Genomic DNA, 16,599 nt, shown 5'->3' on the forward strand with positions numbered 1-16,599 from the left:
TTATGGGGTCTATAAGATGAGCTTTGACCAAAGAGATGCGGGTACAAGTAATGTGTGTCACTTTTGGGCCAGTGAATAGACAGTAGTAGCATTGACAGCCTTGGTTTTGAGTAACTGTGTAGAGCAGAACTCTTTCTACACATCTCCAGCCTGGAATTCACTTTGAATTCACTTTGGATATGGACCATAAGACAGAAATAAATTCTTCTTATATTAAGAATCTGAGATTTAGTGATTAACTTGCTATGGCATAATCTAACATACTTAAAAATACACCTATGTCAGAGGGTTATTGTGAGAAGTGAATGAGTAAATAAATATAAAGCACTTACCTGGCTAATTGAAATAGGATAAAAATGTTAGGTATGAATGAATAAGAGCAGAGTGTCTGGCATATATGAATGAATCTCAGGGTTTTTTTCTTGTTCTCTATTGTATATATCTGAATTGCCATCATATCTTTTATTATTATTATTATTAACATATAATGTATTATTTGTTTCAGGGGTACAGGTCTGTGGTTCATGAGTCTTACACAATACACAGTGCTCACCACAACATACACCCTCCCCAATGTCCATCATTCAGTCACACCATCCCCCACCCTCTCCCCTCCAGCAACCTTCAGTTTGTTTCCTGAGATTAAGAGTCTCTTATGGTTTGTCTCCCTCTCTGGTTTTGTCTTGTTTCATTCTTTTTTCCTCTCTTCCCCTATGATCCTCTGCCTTGTTTCTTAAATTCCACATATCAGTGAGATCACATAATAATTGTCTTTCTCTGATTGACTTATTTCGCTTGCCATCATATCTTAAAATTAATGTTTGCCACCAGGAAAGTCTACCAAGAGAATGGGAATAAAATCAGATTAAGGTCTAACAATGTGGCAGTATTTTATTTTCAGAAGCTCAAATACCTGTTTTCCACTTGTTGCTTTGTCCAAGGGAAAACATACTCCTTGTTGTAGACTGATATTGATGGGGTAGAGATGAGGGAATTAGTCAGATGATTGAACTGTATATGACACATGTATTTTTCCTACGTGTAACCAGTTTTCCTATTGTTTAACAAGTTTACTGGGAGCATAGTATCTCAAAATTAATTCTTCATTTTAGCCATATATAAGCTATTCGTTTCTCTGCTCCAATGAATATGTGCCCATAAGCATGTAAGTTTAATATTTTTAAAGAAGAACATTCAATTGCGACAGTAAAAGAACTTTCAACAGAACTTTTTCTCAAAGTTTCTTATGAACGATAGAACTTTCTATGTATGAAAGTACATATAATATGAATAAGTAAAAGAAGTAAAAGAAGAGGTAAATAAATATTTCCAGAAGGGAAGAGAACAGGGATGGCATTATAAGTGAACCTTAGCAACTGTCCAATTATAAATTTTAACTTGAATACTGATCTCAAGCTAGGAAAATGCTGAGACTACTGTCTTTCTCTAAAGTTTATTAAGTACATAAATTAAACAAAAAAAACCCAGCATGATCTGGGATGAAGAACTCTGTATTTCCTTACGCACAATTAATAGTATTAAAAATAAAAAGCCAGAAACAAATGTACAATGTATACACCAGAAAATATATATTTCGTTTTATACATAATGATAGACAACAGTAATCTTTCCCCTTCCATTTGTGTTTTTTTAAGAGAATTTATTTATTTATCAGAGAGAGAGAGAAAGAGAGAGAGCAAGAGTATTAGCAGGGGGAGCAGCAGGCAGAGGGAGAAGCAGGATCCCCGGTGAGCAGGGAGCCTGATGCGGGACTCCATCCCAGAACCCCAAGATCATGACCCGGGCTGAAGGCAAAACCTTAATCAACTGACCCAATTAGGCATCCCTCCATTTGTTTTACACTAAAACTACTGCTCTCAGAACCAAGCAAGACAATTATGAACCATATATAGAGAGTATTCAAGGGAGAAATAGTGTGCAATAAAGACACTTCTAACTAAAATGAGCCATTCACCCTTCCTTCTACTAATTTGGGACCCAAAACACACACTTCCTGAAACATCTTGTCCAGCAATATCTTCCATGCAGAAAACCATAACTGGTTAGTTAGCCAGTAAGAATGAATTTATGCCCAATTCAGGTAGACGCTTCATCAGCTCAAGCTTATACCTTACACGTCACAGGCTCCAACAGCTGGATTTGGTTTTCCCATAGGTAGGTGTATCACCAACAACATTTCTCAGTGACGACAGTATTGATAGCCAGCTTCCTTTCAAATCTGTAAGTAAAAACTAATAGTTAAAATAGAACAAACAATAAGAGAATGTACATGTGCATTTTTTGTGTGTTGGTGGGTGTTTATACACAAAATCGTTGGAATCACCCTTTAGAAAACACTTGTCTTTATAAAATTTAATTTAGCACACCTTATAGGCATCTGAACATGTTATAAGCCACTTGATGATGATAAAGTTTAGGCAACAAGTAATTCAGCAAAAGAATGCTGGAAAGGCATATATTAAGTACACCAATTACAAACACACAAACACAGATCCACACCAACTACTTTAGAGCATGGGCTTAATGAGACATGGATAATTTATTACTTATTGAATGAAGATTTAGAATAAACTTAAAGACTTACAGAGTGTCAACAAAGGAAAAAGGGGGATTTTAAAATGGAAAATGAAGGTCTTTCCAAAAAGGTTACATCAAAATATACTTATGAACTCTGTCCAGAAAATCTTATTAACATAGCCAAATGTAATCAAAGAATATACATTTTAGTGATTGAGTTACACCTAAAAACTGGTACTAAGGATTACATTAAATCCAAGGGGCCATTTAGGAAGGTGTCAGTATTTGTGTACTTCTATATGTTTGTAACTTAAACATAAAGCAGGGGGAACCATAAGTCCTGAGATCACAATAGCTGCATAATCCAAGAAAAATTGCTTTATCTTTTTGAGTTTTTCTTTAATATTTGTAAAACAATGGGGAAAACACCCAAGTCCACTAATCCATTTATAAAATAAAAATGTAAGTGAAAATACTTTATACTCTCTCAATGTACATATTACTTACTATCCTCACAATTATTATGGCTATATATGTGACCATTGTTTAATATCTTTTGTATTATCATTATACTTATCTATAAATAGGACATAAAGAATCCTTGTCCAACATCTTTTTTTTCCTATTGTATATACAATTGAAGGTTGAGCTTTTATATGTTTGGAATCTATTGCTTTGTGAAATTTATCTTGTTTTGTTTCATGGTTGGAGATATATATATTGCTACAAAAATGTATTGCTTTGCATGAGAAGTTAATTTATTTGCCACTATAGTTTCTCTGCCTTCTCCAGGTATAACTCAATGGTAGATGTCATTATTCTTTTTTTTTCTTTTTTTAAGATTTATTCATTTATTTGAGAGAGAGAGAGAGCACGTGCAGGGGGAGGGGCATAGGGAGAGGGAGAGAATCTCCAGCAGACTCCCTACTGAGCATGGAGCCTGACGTGGGGCTTGATTTCAGGACTTACACATTGCATTTTTATAGTTCTCACCACTATCTACTTTCAAAAAATTTTTCTCTTATAATGGCTTCTTATACATGTCCATTTGCCTTCTATAATTTTATTTGCATATATTTTATAAATCTCTCTTGAAAATTGTATCTTCTTTCCTGACCTATAGCCATAGTCATAGGTCTTTATTATATCACAGATACTGTATTTTAATGGTCTTCTGATTGATCTTTCAGTCCTTTGTCTCTGCTCTTTCCAAGAGAAGAATTGTCTGATATACTATTCTAAAAAACAAAGACAATCCTTATATTAGGATTCTTCAGAGAAATAGAACAAATATACAATATATGTCTTTGTAATGTATTGTAAGGAATTATGATATCATATTATTATGCTATATTATAAGAAATTAGTTCCTGCGATTATGGAGGCTGAGAAGTCCCATGATCTGCTGTCTGTAAGCTAGAGACCCAAGAAAGCTGATGCTCAGTTCTGAGAACTGGAGGACCAATGGTGAAAATTCCAGTTGAAGGCGGAAGACCAATGTCCTAGCTCTATCAGTCAGGCAGAGGTATCAAATTCTTCCTTCCACCATCTTTTTGTTTTATTCAGGTCCTAAATGGATAGGATGATACTTATCCCCATTGAGAAGGATAATCTGCTTTACTCAGTCCTCTGATTCAAATGCTAACCTCATGCCTCCCAGACACACCCAGAAATAATTTTTAATCCTGGTACCTTGTGTCCCAGTCAAGTAAACACATAAAATCAACCATCACAATCTTTTTACCTCCCTGTTCAGATGCTCTGTTGTTTTAAGTATTGAGTCAATCATTTTCATTTGAGAGTAAACTGCTAGCCATTTTTTAGGGTATCAGGTGTGTGGGGGCTCCATACTTGAGCTTTATTTTTCCCAAAGTTTTCCTATGAACATTGAAATGTCAATGTTAAAGAGGCAATAGCATACATTTTAAAATGCATAATGAATGATTTTCACAAACTAGTTTAGATTCTAGGACTCAGATGGTCTTTGCAGCATGTATCACGATCAAGGATATGTGTAGAATAAGAACTATTTGGACCACTTATCAATAGCCATCATAAAGAAGAATGAGAAAGAGGAGGATAGGAGGATGAAAAGGGGAAGGCAAAGGGGAAGGATGGGAAGGGAGGAAGGAAAGAAGAAAAAAGAAAAAAAAAGAAAACCAGTGTTCTATTGGTTTGAGCCCAAGTACAGAGAGCTTGATTATCTCTTTGTCATACAGTGGCTAATAAAGTCTGACCCAATCCTGCCTAGAGGTCATCAGCATACTGAGAAATTATTGTTAAATATCATTTATTGAATATTATGAAGCATCAAAAATGACCATGCTTACGTTCATGTTTTAAAACCACATATGTGATTTTCCAGTTACATAATAAAGAACAAAGATCAGGGTAGACTGTCATATTAAATATATTAAAATAAGAGGAGAACTCTGTGTGAGAGAAGAGAGACAACAACTTGACACACTCTGTAGCAAGATGGGTTAATTAGTAAAATATTTTGAAAGGGAGATTAATTGTCACTATTATACGAAGAATACAATATGCTTTGATATCCTAAAATGCAAAGAATGGTGGAGTGCACAATGTGGATGAGGTCTATTCTGAAAATATTAAGTCAGGTTTGCTGAGTTTTCAAAGCAAGACTTTTCCTTGAAGGGTGAATGAAAACAGCTTTTTAACTTAAGATCTTAGATACCATTAGTCCCAATAAAGTTGATGATTTCTTCTGGGAGAGTTTAATCAGTTTGTTGTGACATGGTACCAGCAACTCAATTCTATAAAACAATTGTGATTGATTACTGTTGTTCCGTGAATTGGCCAGAAGGGAGCCTAAGGAAATCATTTCCACAGCCTGCCTTTCTAAGTGCAACTTCAGAAAATGACGGCCTTCTGGATTTGAACTATTTTCTTTTCTCATGACCATTCATAAAAATATATTTCATTATCCATTTCTTTATTTTCTAAACAGAAAATATCAATGATGATCACAATCTATGACAGAAGTCACAGCAATTAACTAACTGTAATGACATGTGGTAAGGTTAAGTCTTTTTCCTAAACCATGGGCCTGTTAAGTATTGACATCTCCTGACCAGAAGACAACAGGCACACTTAGAAGGCCACTTCCATGTCTATCAAAGTGCTGTGGCAATCTAGGGTGTTTCCAAGTCAATAAACAATGCCCCGACTGAGACAGGACTGGCTATTTAAAAATAAGGCGAAACTCTTCTGAATATAATGTGTACTTTTCAATTTCATTTTGTTCTGCCACCATTATCACCTTTATTTATAAGACATATGACATCTTTCTGCTGCTTCCTGCATCATTACACATAAAAGTATATGTTCTCAGGAACTTTAAAACAAGGCAGCCAACCAGAGGTGGTATGCATTATTATTTAGGAGGGGGAAAAAATCACTTTATTACTTCTTAGATAAGGTTGAATCAGCCATGACATTCATGCCTCTTATGTAGATAGGCACACCTTAGTCTACATATCCACTGAGATTTAAGAATTACACAGGATAATTTTGGAAGGGGCTATACAGATAACCTTGAAAGAGCTGCCTTGCTAAAGAAGCAGCTTGTGCTATACTTGCTACATACTGCATCATTTAAAAAGTCAGATATTGTATATATATATATATATTACTTTTTCCCAGTTATAAATATTCAGTGTAATTTTCCTTACCATATTTTCTATAAAGTTAGACAACATGGCATAAATCGTTTATCATTATCCCCAAAATAGGAAAGCATAGAACTTCGGAAAAAAGATGTTCTTTATGTTAGGGTATTAACTGATTAACTTTAAACATGTAGCTTTCAAAGTTTTCACTAGATCAGCTGAAGACTCAAATGAGATTGTCAAGTTCCTTCATGGTTTAGAGTGACTGTGGTAGGCTTTTTTGTCCTCAAATGTCCCTTTTCTTTATTTGTCTTACCTTATTTGTGCTTCCCATTAATAGTATATTTCCCAACATTAAAGTAAAAATCTCAAAGCCATATAATTTATTAACATTTCCTATTAGTTTCTTAGATTAGCTCCATTATTTTTAAGATCTCTGATGATTTCACAGAGGAATTGGAGAAAAGGTATCATGTGGACCAAGAAAAAGGTTGAAGCCCATGGAGTCAATGGGGAAGAATCTGGAGAACCAAAGAGAGGAGAAGCCTGAGGCTTAATAGAAGAATGAGAAATAGAAGACCAGGGACATGCAAAAATAGAAGGGCAGCTTTCAGAACACTTTTCCTAAAGAGCTCTGATGAGCCATATTTTATGGAACCACTGATTCTTGAGAGAGAGTACTCAAGCAAAGAAATTTGATGATGGCTTGATCATTTATGCTTTGCTGTATCTTTTTTTCATATTAAATCACTGAAGTTAATATGTGAAGGGGATAGTACTACCTAAAGTGTAATAATTAAGCGGTGACAGCTATTCCATTATGAAGTACATTTGACAATTATGTCATGGATTAGATTAGTTACAGACCATTTAAATAATATTGTTTTGAACTTAAGCAAAATAATTTATTGTTATACTTCAGAGAACTTCAAAAGGTTTTCAGCATGCCTAGTTATAAATTTTTTTCCTCTGGATTTCAGCAGCAAACATGCAAAAAATCTTATCAACTCTGACGGTTATCAATGTTTACTTGTTTGTTTTTTGATGCGTTTGATAAATGTTAAAAGCATAACAAATAAGATTATATGCAAAATTTAGATCACTAGGTGATACATTTATATTATGAAACTTAAGGAAAATCCCAATGTATCTCTTTTTAATATATATGTCCACCGCACCATCGATGCAAGTCACGACTGCTTCACACATACAAGAGAAAAAAAAAAATTGTGTAATTTTCACTGGGGTTTATCTGGGAGACAAACCTAGAATTTCCTTCCAAATAAATTTATACCAGAATGCAATGTTTGTTTCAAAACTTTAACTATGTGCAAAAGTCTAATGAATTCTAGCCAGTTATAAGTCCTTATAAGATCCAAAATGCTCAGAATTTGAGTGACAGCTTCAAGTTAAGCAGAATACATTTTCCATTTTAATTGAAATTCTTGTTTATCCATGTTTGATTTGCTTATTTTCAGTGGAACTTAAACTTTGAATTTTAGAGCCTAAATTAATATGCAGCGCTAGTTGCTACGCTCCTTTAGAAACAGTTCCTAAATGTATGACAAGCCATTTAAGATATAAGCTAATGTGTCTAGGGCATGTCTCAGAACATTTTAATTACATTTCATTAATTCAGAATCACAACACATTTGAATTTGCCTAAATATGAAAGGGCTAAGACCTTAGGTGGTTTTATGCATCATTAAATTTAACATGAAATTATATAGCTATAGCTCACTAGTTCTTTAAGTTTTCAATATTAATATATACAAAAGATGCTGGGATGCTTAGGGAAATAGCATTGCTAGATCACGTGTTAAAAGCAAATGATATTATATTACAGAAAATACAAACCTACAGGGTGGGTACTGTTATATACTCGGATCATTTTGAATATTCTATAAGTGGAAACGATGATCTTTAAACTATCCTATTTTAAAGAAGTTAACTTTATTTAGATTTGATGCAATGATCATAAAATCATAAAATAAAAGACTTCTTGACTCCTTTAAAACTTGTCCATGTAATTTTCAAATTGGGAGAAATATCTTTGGCCTTTCTTCCTTCCTCTTGCCCGGGACTCAGATGTGGCAGAAGCTCCTTAAGGACCTTGGACCATGTGGTAATCCAAGATGGAGGTGCCAGATAAAAACGATGGAACAGAGATAGAAGGAACTTGGGTCACTGATGGTTGTGACTTTATTTTACCAGCTTTGAACTATCTTTATTAAACTTCTTTTTGTGTGTGTATGTGAGAGAAATAAATTTCTAAGTGATTGAAATCACAATAAATATATTTTTTCTATATGTAGCAAAACCTATTTTTATATTATTCAGACATTTACCATTGTTTGGCCTTGACTGATTAACAGATCTGCTAACATATTTGTGATTAACAGATCTGCTAACATATTTGAAAAACTTGACTACAAGGATCATATGTTATTCATATTGACTGCATTGACAGCAACTTTACCCAGACTTTCCTCACTTCCAACAATCAAACCAATGACTCTTTTCAGTCTCATTGTGTATGTGCTAGAGAATGGGAGAAAAATGGTACCAAGACCCCAAACTGGACCAAGGGTGGGATGGAGAGTACGAGAGTGTGGGGATGGATGGTGACCACGTAGAAGGCAGCTATAAATCTGCAGAAATATACATCTGGTAGAATTGCCAGGCTAAAGAAACATATGTTGCCTCACAAGCAGAATAGTAGCTCATAACTTCCTTTCCTGGTATCACCTAATGTTTGACCACTGAACCAAGGATGACAATGAGACAGAAATGGAAGAGAAAGCATTTTCAAAGTCCTGAAGAGTCAAAATGGCATTCATGACACCAGTCCTATTGTAACAAATGTATTTTGCTAAAGATTACCACATCTTTTTTATTTTAATGTATAAGTGCTAAGAAATTTACTTTTGTTTTGATTTTTGCAAGCAGTTAAAGGGAAAAAAATAATTCTCATGATTTATAATATTAGGAATAGTTGATGCACTCAGAGTGGTACCCAGCCAGAGGTGAGGCGTAAAAGAACAAAAACTTTTATGAAGATCCTTCTTTTGGTCCCTAACTAGATACACCAGTTTTAATTTATTGACCACTAGATCATGTTCAGTATGAATGATGATTTTTTTTATTCTGTTATCTCGGGAGAAAATCTCTACCTCTATATTTTGTAGGTTAAAACATTGTTGAGGATACACTATTACAAGAAACCATTTTTATAAGCATTAACCTAAACATAAAGGATGGATAGGGGATTTTTGTGGTTGGCAGCCAATTTCAGCTTTCCCTGAGACATAGAAAACATATTTATTTATTCTTTCTTATGTTAAATATAGTTTTAAGAAATTATTCCAACAAGATATCTGGAAAACGGCATTCAGACTGAGCGAAACTCTTCCTTGAGGTCTTCATGGTATGTTGAGAGAATTCATATTCAGAGGCACAGGTCCTTTCACTGTAATCCATTTTATAGAGCAGAAAAGTTATGCAAATCAATGAGAAGATATTTCAATTGTGCTACTCATTTACATGACTGAGCCCATAGAGCCTTCTCATTGCACTTTGGTCTAGGAGTATATAATTTCTGCTTGGTGGTACTGAGATAAACTACCCAGGTAAAGTCAGAAAAGATTTTAGCAACTTATGGTATTTGGTGGAAGCATAAGCAAATGGGAAGAAATTAGGCATTTGGGGACTTAAATAGTTAAAAGAGGGGGAATTAAAGAACAGAGAATAGAAAGGGTCAAATCAGAGAATTATGGCTTAAAATGAACCATAAAGTAAAATGAAAGGAGAGACTGGGAGAAAACCTGTCTCTGAGACTGAAGGGAAAGGAACAAAAGGCTACATATCAAGATGATTAGGTGATTTGAGGGCACACTTATGAATTACAGACTCTAGTCTCCTATTTACCCTTTGTGAAAGAATAAGTGAAATAATCCAGGGTGAGATTGATGTATAACTTGATTCAGTATCTGCTAATGGTAATGGAAGGAAATGAACAAGACAAAAATGGTTTTCTAGGCCATGCTGATGGCTCAGTTAAATGGGAATTTATATCCATTTGAGTGAAACTCAACTGCTCAGATAGTCCTCCTGTTGTGCTTAAGCAATGCTTTGGTGAAGAGGAGAAATATGATTGTAGTCAAGGTTGGGATTTGAGAAGATAATGTGGAGGTTGACATATTGAAGGAGCTGAAAGAAATAATGAGAAATTCAAGTAAACAACCATGGTTGAAGACTCAGAAATAACAATAAAAGAAGGGACTGAGTGGAGGGTGGATTGAGGTGGTATATTAGGCAAGAAAAAATGGGGAAGTGTATTAAGAAATTAAAGAACTGGATAAAGTAGCAGATCAGGATTGTTCAATGTCAAAGAATAAGGGAAAGGAAAGGTAAGTTGTGGTCAGATAGTGGTGTTTAAGAATTCAAGTCTATAGATGTTTTCAGTAAAAACAATTTCTGAAGTAATAGCAAATTAGAGGAGTCATAAAGATCATTGGAGCTTATAAGTGCAAGGAACTAAAAGAGTGAGTTATGTTGGGTTCATATTTAAATAACTTAGGATTTATTAAGCAAAATTTTTATTCAGATTTATATGCATTAAGAACTATTTAAGAACTGGGACACCACATTGAGAAAAACAAGGCATGAAGTTTAGTAAAGTACTCAGCTTCTAAAGTACACAAGCAACATATTAATGTCTTATTGTTAGAAAATAAATCAGAGTAAGGATGTAACAGAGTGATGGGGAGAGTTTCTTCAATACCCAGGGAAGACATTTCTGTAAAGATAACATTTAAGCAGAGACCTGAATAAGTAGGAAATAATGAAACAAAAGACTATTTGCAGCAAGAACATTTATGATAGAGGCTACAGCAAGTGTAAAGCTCAGGGACAGGAATGCTCGTTGTGTTACAAGAACAGACAAGGGATTGATGAGGCCAGAACATAAAGGGATGGTCTGGTGTTGAGGACTGACAAGAATGATGACTTGGACTCAGCTCAGGATACATCATTTTGACTCTCACACAGGCCACAGTAATGCAAAGGAGGCACAGGATCTCAAGGATATATGATAGGGCAGGTGGACACAGTTCCCTGTTACTGTCCTCCTTCCTCACTAATACATGCCGTAAGTCCTAGGTTTTCAGAGACTTATACAGGTGGAGCAATCCACCAGGTCAGAAGAGCCCTGTAAACTTGGCTTCACTATTTTTTATACAATTGTAAAATCAGCAGGTAGAGGGAGAACAGGGGTGAAGCATATTAATCAGCTCAAATCACCTAGCCCTAAGGGTCATATTCCAAAACCCAATTTCTTGATATATCACAATTATTTAACATTGCTTATTGTCCAATGTATTTCATGTTGCATCATTGGGTCTACTCACAATGTCAGTAGAGCAGAATAGCTACTGAGAAGTGGTTGGAAATGAGTTTAGAGAAGTAGGCTGGTTCAATCATATTAAATCTTATAGAACATAGCAAGAGTTTTATCATAAGTATTAAGGGAAACCATTGGAGTGTTAAAAAAGGGATTGAATCGAGGATACAATTTGTGATATAAATAGGCAGGGTAGGGAAGAGAAAACAGGATGTAGAGAAACTGAATGGGAGAGTATTGCAAAAACTAATGTAAGAAGGAAGCTCAGCTTGGGTAGTTGAAATAGAATAAGTGAGATGGGTTAGAATTTTTGTAGTATTTAAATTTTTTAAAAATACTAAAACACATGAAATATGCTTAGGAGTAGGATTTGGATGTGGGGTGTCTAAAAGAGGAGTCAAAGATTGAAGGAGGGGCACCTGGCTGACTCCATCTGTTAAGCATCTGCCTTCAGCTCAAGTCGTGATCTCGGGGTCCCATAATCAAATCTGTGTCAGGCTCCCTGTTCAGGACAGAGTCTGCTTCTCCCTTTCACTCTGCTTCTCCCCCCACTCATGCTCTCTCTCTCTCTTTCAAATAAATAAGTCTTAAAAAAAAAAAAAGATGACTGAAGGAGTTTTTCTTTGGCTAACTATGGATAGCACTACTATTTATTAAGATGAAAAACATTGAATGCAAAACCCCTTTTTCATGGAGAGTGGAGAGTACAGGGTTATGGTTTTGGTCACACCAAGTTTCAGGTACCTTTTAGATACCAAAGTGAAGATATCAGAATATACGAGTCTTGAAATCAGGAGCAAATGTTTGGACACTGGAAGAAATATGAATGGATAGAAAGATTAGTCAAAGAGAGGGAAAGAAAAAATAAACAAGCCAGATGCTAAAATGAGTGAGGGAGTGATTAAAAGTATGGTTGATTACTACAATATGAAAGCTAGTGGCTTGTAGGATATTAAGGTTTCAAAGAAGCAGAGTAATTTTTGCTATTGTTTTAATATTTTAATTAGAACGGAGTAACAACAGCCTGGAAGTGGCATAAGGTACAGGTAGAAAATCTCCCTTGCTCTCATGTCTTGTGCCACCAGGTGTGAGAGACAAAAAGAAAAAGCCACCATTTGGTAGGGCTGCTTAGGAATCATGATTTCCAGAGCACTCAAAAAAGTTCAGAAGATAGGGGATTTTGTTGATAACAAAGAATAAATTCCAAAGACACAATGGGTCATGAAGACTATATACTGAATCTTATGGGGATTGCAATCTGGCAATGAGGGATGGTGTGAGCACTTTGGGCTCTTCATATTGATTTATACACCAACGCTGACAACATTATGGAATTAAACTTACTGTGATCCTGTAATAATGAGGCAGGTATTCTGTATGCATGGGCCAGACAGGATGACAAAAATAGGCAGTGTACCCAATAGTAAAAAACTATTTAAGCTTTTTTCCCCCAAATCCAATGTTGGGAGTTATTTAGGCTGGAGATAATTGGTTTGTCCACCAAAAGGTCAGTTCTTAGACCCTTCACATATCTGTTTTGGATAATGTTGAGGCCAGGGAAAGAGTGGTTTTACAGAACGGTGCAGAGCTCTATGAGTCCCCCTTTCGTCTTGCTAAGGGCAGTTTTGAATGAGGCTGCATCAAGCTTTGGAGATCTTTCTTCAATGTTACCATGGTTGTAATGAGGAAAAAGGAGGTGCGGGTTTCACAGGTGATGAGAAGGATAGTCACAAGGATTCAGGTGGAAAAAATTACAATCCAAATCATGAAATACACAACTGACCAGAGATAAGTTAGTAACAACAACAGCAAAAGACACTAGGACGATGGTAATGTTATTATGTGGAATTAACCTTAAAGGGACAAAGTTTATTTTTTCATAAGGCTGAAAAAACTGTTTTTTAAGAGACAGTAAATAAAGAAGAAAATTATACCACTTCTTTTTTTCCAAGTGAAGTGGAAGGTTAGCAACTCCAATGTAAGATATCTCTCAATGGAGAGCCACCATTGGTTAATGTAAGAGGATGCAGACAGCAATCTCTGAAGAGATTAAGTTAAAAAAAATTGCAGTAGAAATCCCAGAGATTTTAGTCTAGAGGGTTGGAAGAGAGGACAATAATTTTGGATTGCTATGTATGGAGAATACTTAGAAAAGAAATGAGTAAAGGGACAGATTAAAATAATACATCATAAAATAAAATTATGTCCTTAAACTTACTTGATTATTCAGTGAAATTTTAATATTATTGTTACTACAATGAATTCTTAATTAGATCATTTAAAATCCTCACATTAGTGCCTTTTTACTGCAATAAATGCCTCTAAAGCATTATTAACTGAAACAGTTAATGCAAAGTACTCATCATTTTGGAAGGCTCTGTTTCCACAAAATCTGAAATAGATTAGCATATGGGTGTGTGAGGGTGTGTGTGTAATACACATATTTATTTAGATACATGTTTATTGATTTAGAAACATGTTTATTGATTTAGAAATGCATATACAAATATATTTATCTAGAAATATATGTGAGTGTTGATACTATTAACTAGTAATTTATCTAGTATTTATTGGAGTATATATGTTGTATGTACCTAGAAGGCTGAATAAAGCTAGGATTTCCTAAGGAGTTTCATGTGGAAATTAGGGATTTATGAGAGACAAATACACAACTTTTATTAAACCACATAAGAGCATGATATAGAAATGTGGTGTTTAGAAACATGGTTCTATGTATCTGCAGATGGAAAAACGTGCATATGTTATAAATTTGTGTTTACATTAACAGAAACTTATTTTTAGTCTCCTTTTGACAATGAGTGGTATTATTTTTTATGCAATCAATATATGTTTTCAGTCACATTTAACACCACTCCCCTCTCCATAAATATCTGTTGTGTTTGCTGTATCTTCATTTGTTCTCCTTTCTAGTTAAGTAACCTCATTTCTCACTTGTGTGTTTTGGGTAACAATTAGTTCCCATCTCTATAACATAGATGTGGATTTTTTACCCAGGACTGATCACTAGTCTCAGTAATTGGTTCCTGAATGTTCACATAAATAAAGCAAAACAAATATAATCTTCAATATGACTAACTTGCCACACCTATTAGAGAAGAAATCATCTTTTTCTTTGAAGTTACTGCCCATTAGGGTGCAAGTCTTAGGCCACTATAGCTATAGTTTCTCACAGCTCCATTCCTCTGTATACCCTGTTCTTTTCTTTAGGTCCACTACTCTTGACTCTTCATCTGGCAAATTCCTCCTAACACTTCACCCTCAATACTCTATTCTTTTACTTTCTTTATTTTCAAGTAGAGTTGACACACAATGTTACATTAGTTTCAAGTGTACAACGTAGGTGTATTGATATATTCAATATCGGATTGATATCCAAAATATATAAAGAACGTATATACTCAATACTCCCCAAAAAACAATCCAGTTAAGAAATAGGTGGGGAACTGAGCAGACATTTTTCTAAAGAACACTCTTGTTATACTTAAAAGATACATAATTAAGGAATTTATTCTAAGCAGGCATGGGTGTTTCATGGTCTATATTTCTACCTGACTTATGCTTTGCCTTCATTATAATATAAATGATGAATAATTATCTTATTGAGATACTTTTATTATACTATTGATTTTTATGAATGTAATATGAAAATATGATGAGAAAAATAATTAAAAAATAAAATAAAATGTGATAAGGGATGAATTACGATCAAGATGGTATTCTGATTAAATTGTTTGAGGACCACGCTCTTTTGCCTTTGTTAAGATGCATACTGCTAAGAATTCAAAGACAGAATATTAAAATAATATAATCATGCTTAACACAGTTAATATTTCTAATGACCAGAGATGAGATACAGACTAGTCCGCATAGTTGATGTGAATAGTTTACTGATTTCCAAGTTAGGTGGCCAAGAAAGCCTAGCAAGTTCACTCTATGCTTTCTACATAAGATAATGAACTAGAGCCAGGCTTTCTGCTGAGGTGGAACTTCCCATTTATGAAAAAAGTTTGAAATAAGTCACTGCACACTTTGGGAACTACAATTTATCTGAAGCTGTGTGCTAAGTGGAAGAAGGTAACACATAGTGCCTTCTGATGAAGCCCAAAGTCAAGCTTCCACTACGCATTTGTTTGATGGACATATCTGGAATGTTTCCAATGTCTGTGTGTTGGGAGCCCCTAGAAACCAATATATCACCAGATTCTGGACTGGGGACTTTAGAGAATGGTCACAAAACCACGAAACAGGAAAAAAAAAGAGCACAAAGAGAAAGAGGAAAAATTAAAGATCAAAACCTCATATTTAAAATGATCTTACAGAAATGAAACAGATGAACATAGGGGAAGGGAGGAAAAAAAAGAGAGGGAGGCAAACCCTAAAACAGACTCTTAACTATAGAGAACAAACTGAGAGTGTTTGGAGGGGAGGTGGGTGGGGGATGGGTTACATAGGTGATGGGTAAGGAGGGCACTTGTGATGAGCACTGGGTGTTGTATGTAAGTGATGACTCACTAAATTCTATACCTGAAAGTAATATTACACTATATGTTAACTAACTAGAATTTAAATAAAAGCTTGGAAAAAAAGATGTTACAAAGCAAAATTCCACACATGTGAAGAAAATTAACAGACTGTGTGTTATAATGGAGCTAACAAATGTATCATTTAAAAATTAATTTCTTTGAACCAAATAAAAAAAATGGAATCATCAATCTATAATACTTAAAAATGAACATATGTGAGGCTTCAAAGATAAAAATGAAGTAATGATATTCATAAATAAAAGAAATTAGTAAGCATAATCTGGCAGGCATTAAACAGGAAGGGAAAATATGAAAAAAAATAAATAAAAGTCTTAGAATTGAAAAATGTAGTTATTAAAATTTAAACTCAGGCTAAGAAGTTACTAAACATGGACACACACACATATGTGTGTGTGTGTTTAAAAACAAGTGAATAAAAAAGCAAAAATTGGGGCACCTGGGTGGCTCAGTCACTTAAGCGTCT

General features: G+C 34.6%; 1 long non-coding RNA gene across 1 annotated transcript in view; it reads right to left on the reverse strand.

Moving 5' to 3' along the window:
- Nucleotides 1-1,743: 1,743 nt before the first annotated feature.
- Nucleotides 1,744-16,599, reverse strand: part of LOC103677544 — a 94,085-nt gene continuing 79,229 nt past the window's right edge. Inside the window, exon 3 of the long non-coding RNA XR_572434.2 lies at nt 1,744-2,239. This is a non-coding gene — a long non-coding RNA (uncharacterized LOC103677544). The remainder of the gene's footprint in view (nt 2,240-16,599) is intronic.

The sequence above is a fragment of the Ursus maritimus genome, unplaced genomic scaffold (genome assembly GCF_017311325.1).
Source record: "Ursus maritimus isolate PB19 unplaced genomic scaffold, ASM1731132v1 scaffold_10, whole genome shotgun sequence".
NCBI lineage: Eukaryota > Metazoa > Chordata > Mammalia > Carnivora > Ursidae > Ursus > Ursus maritimus.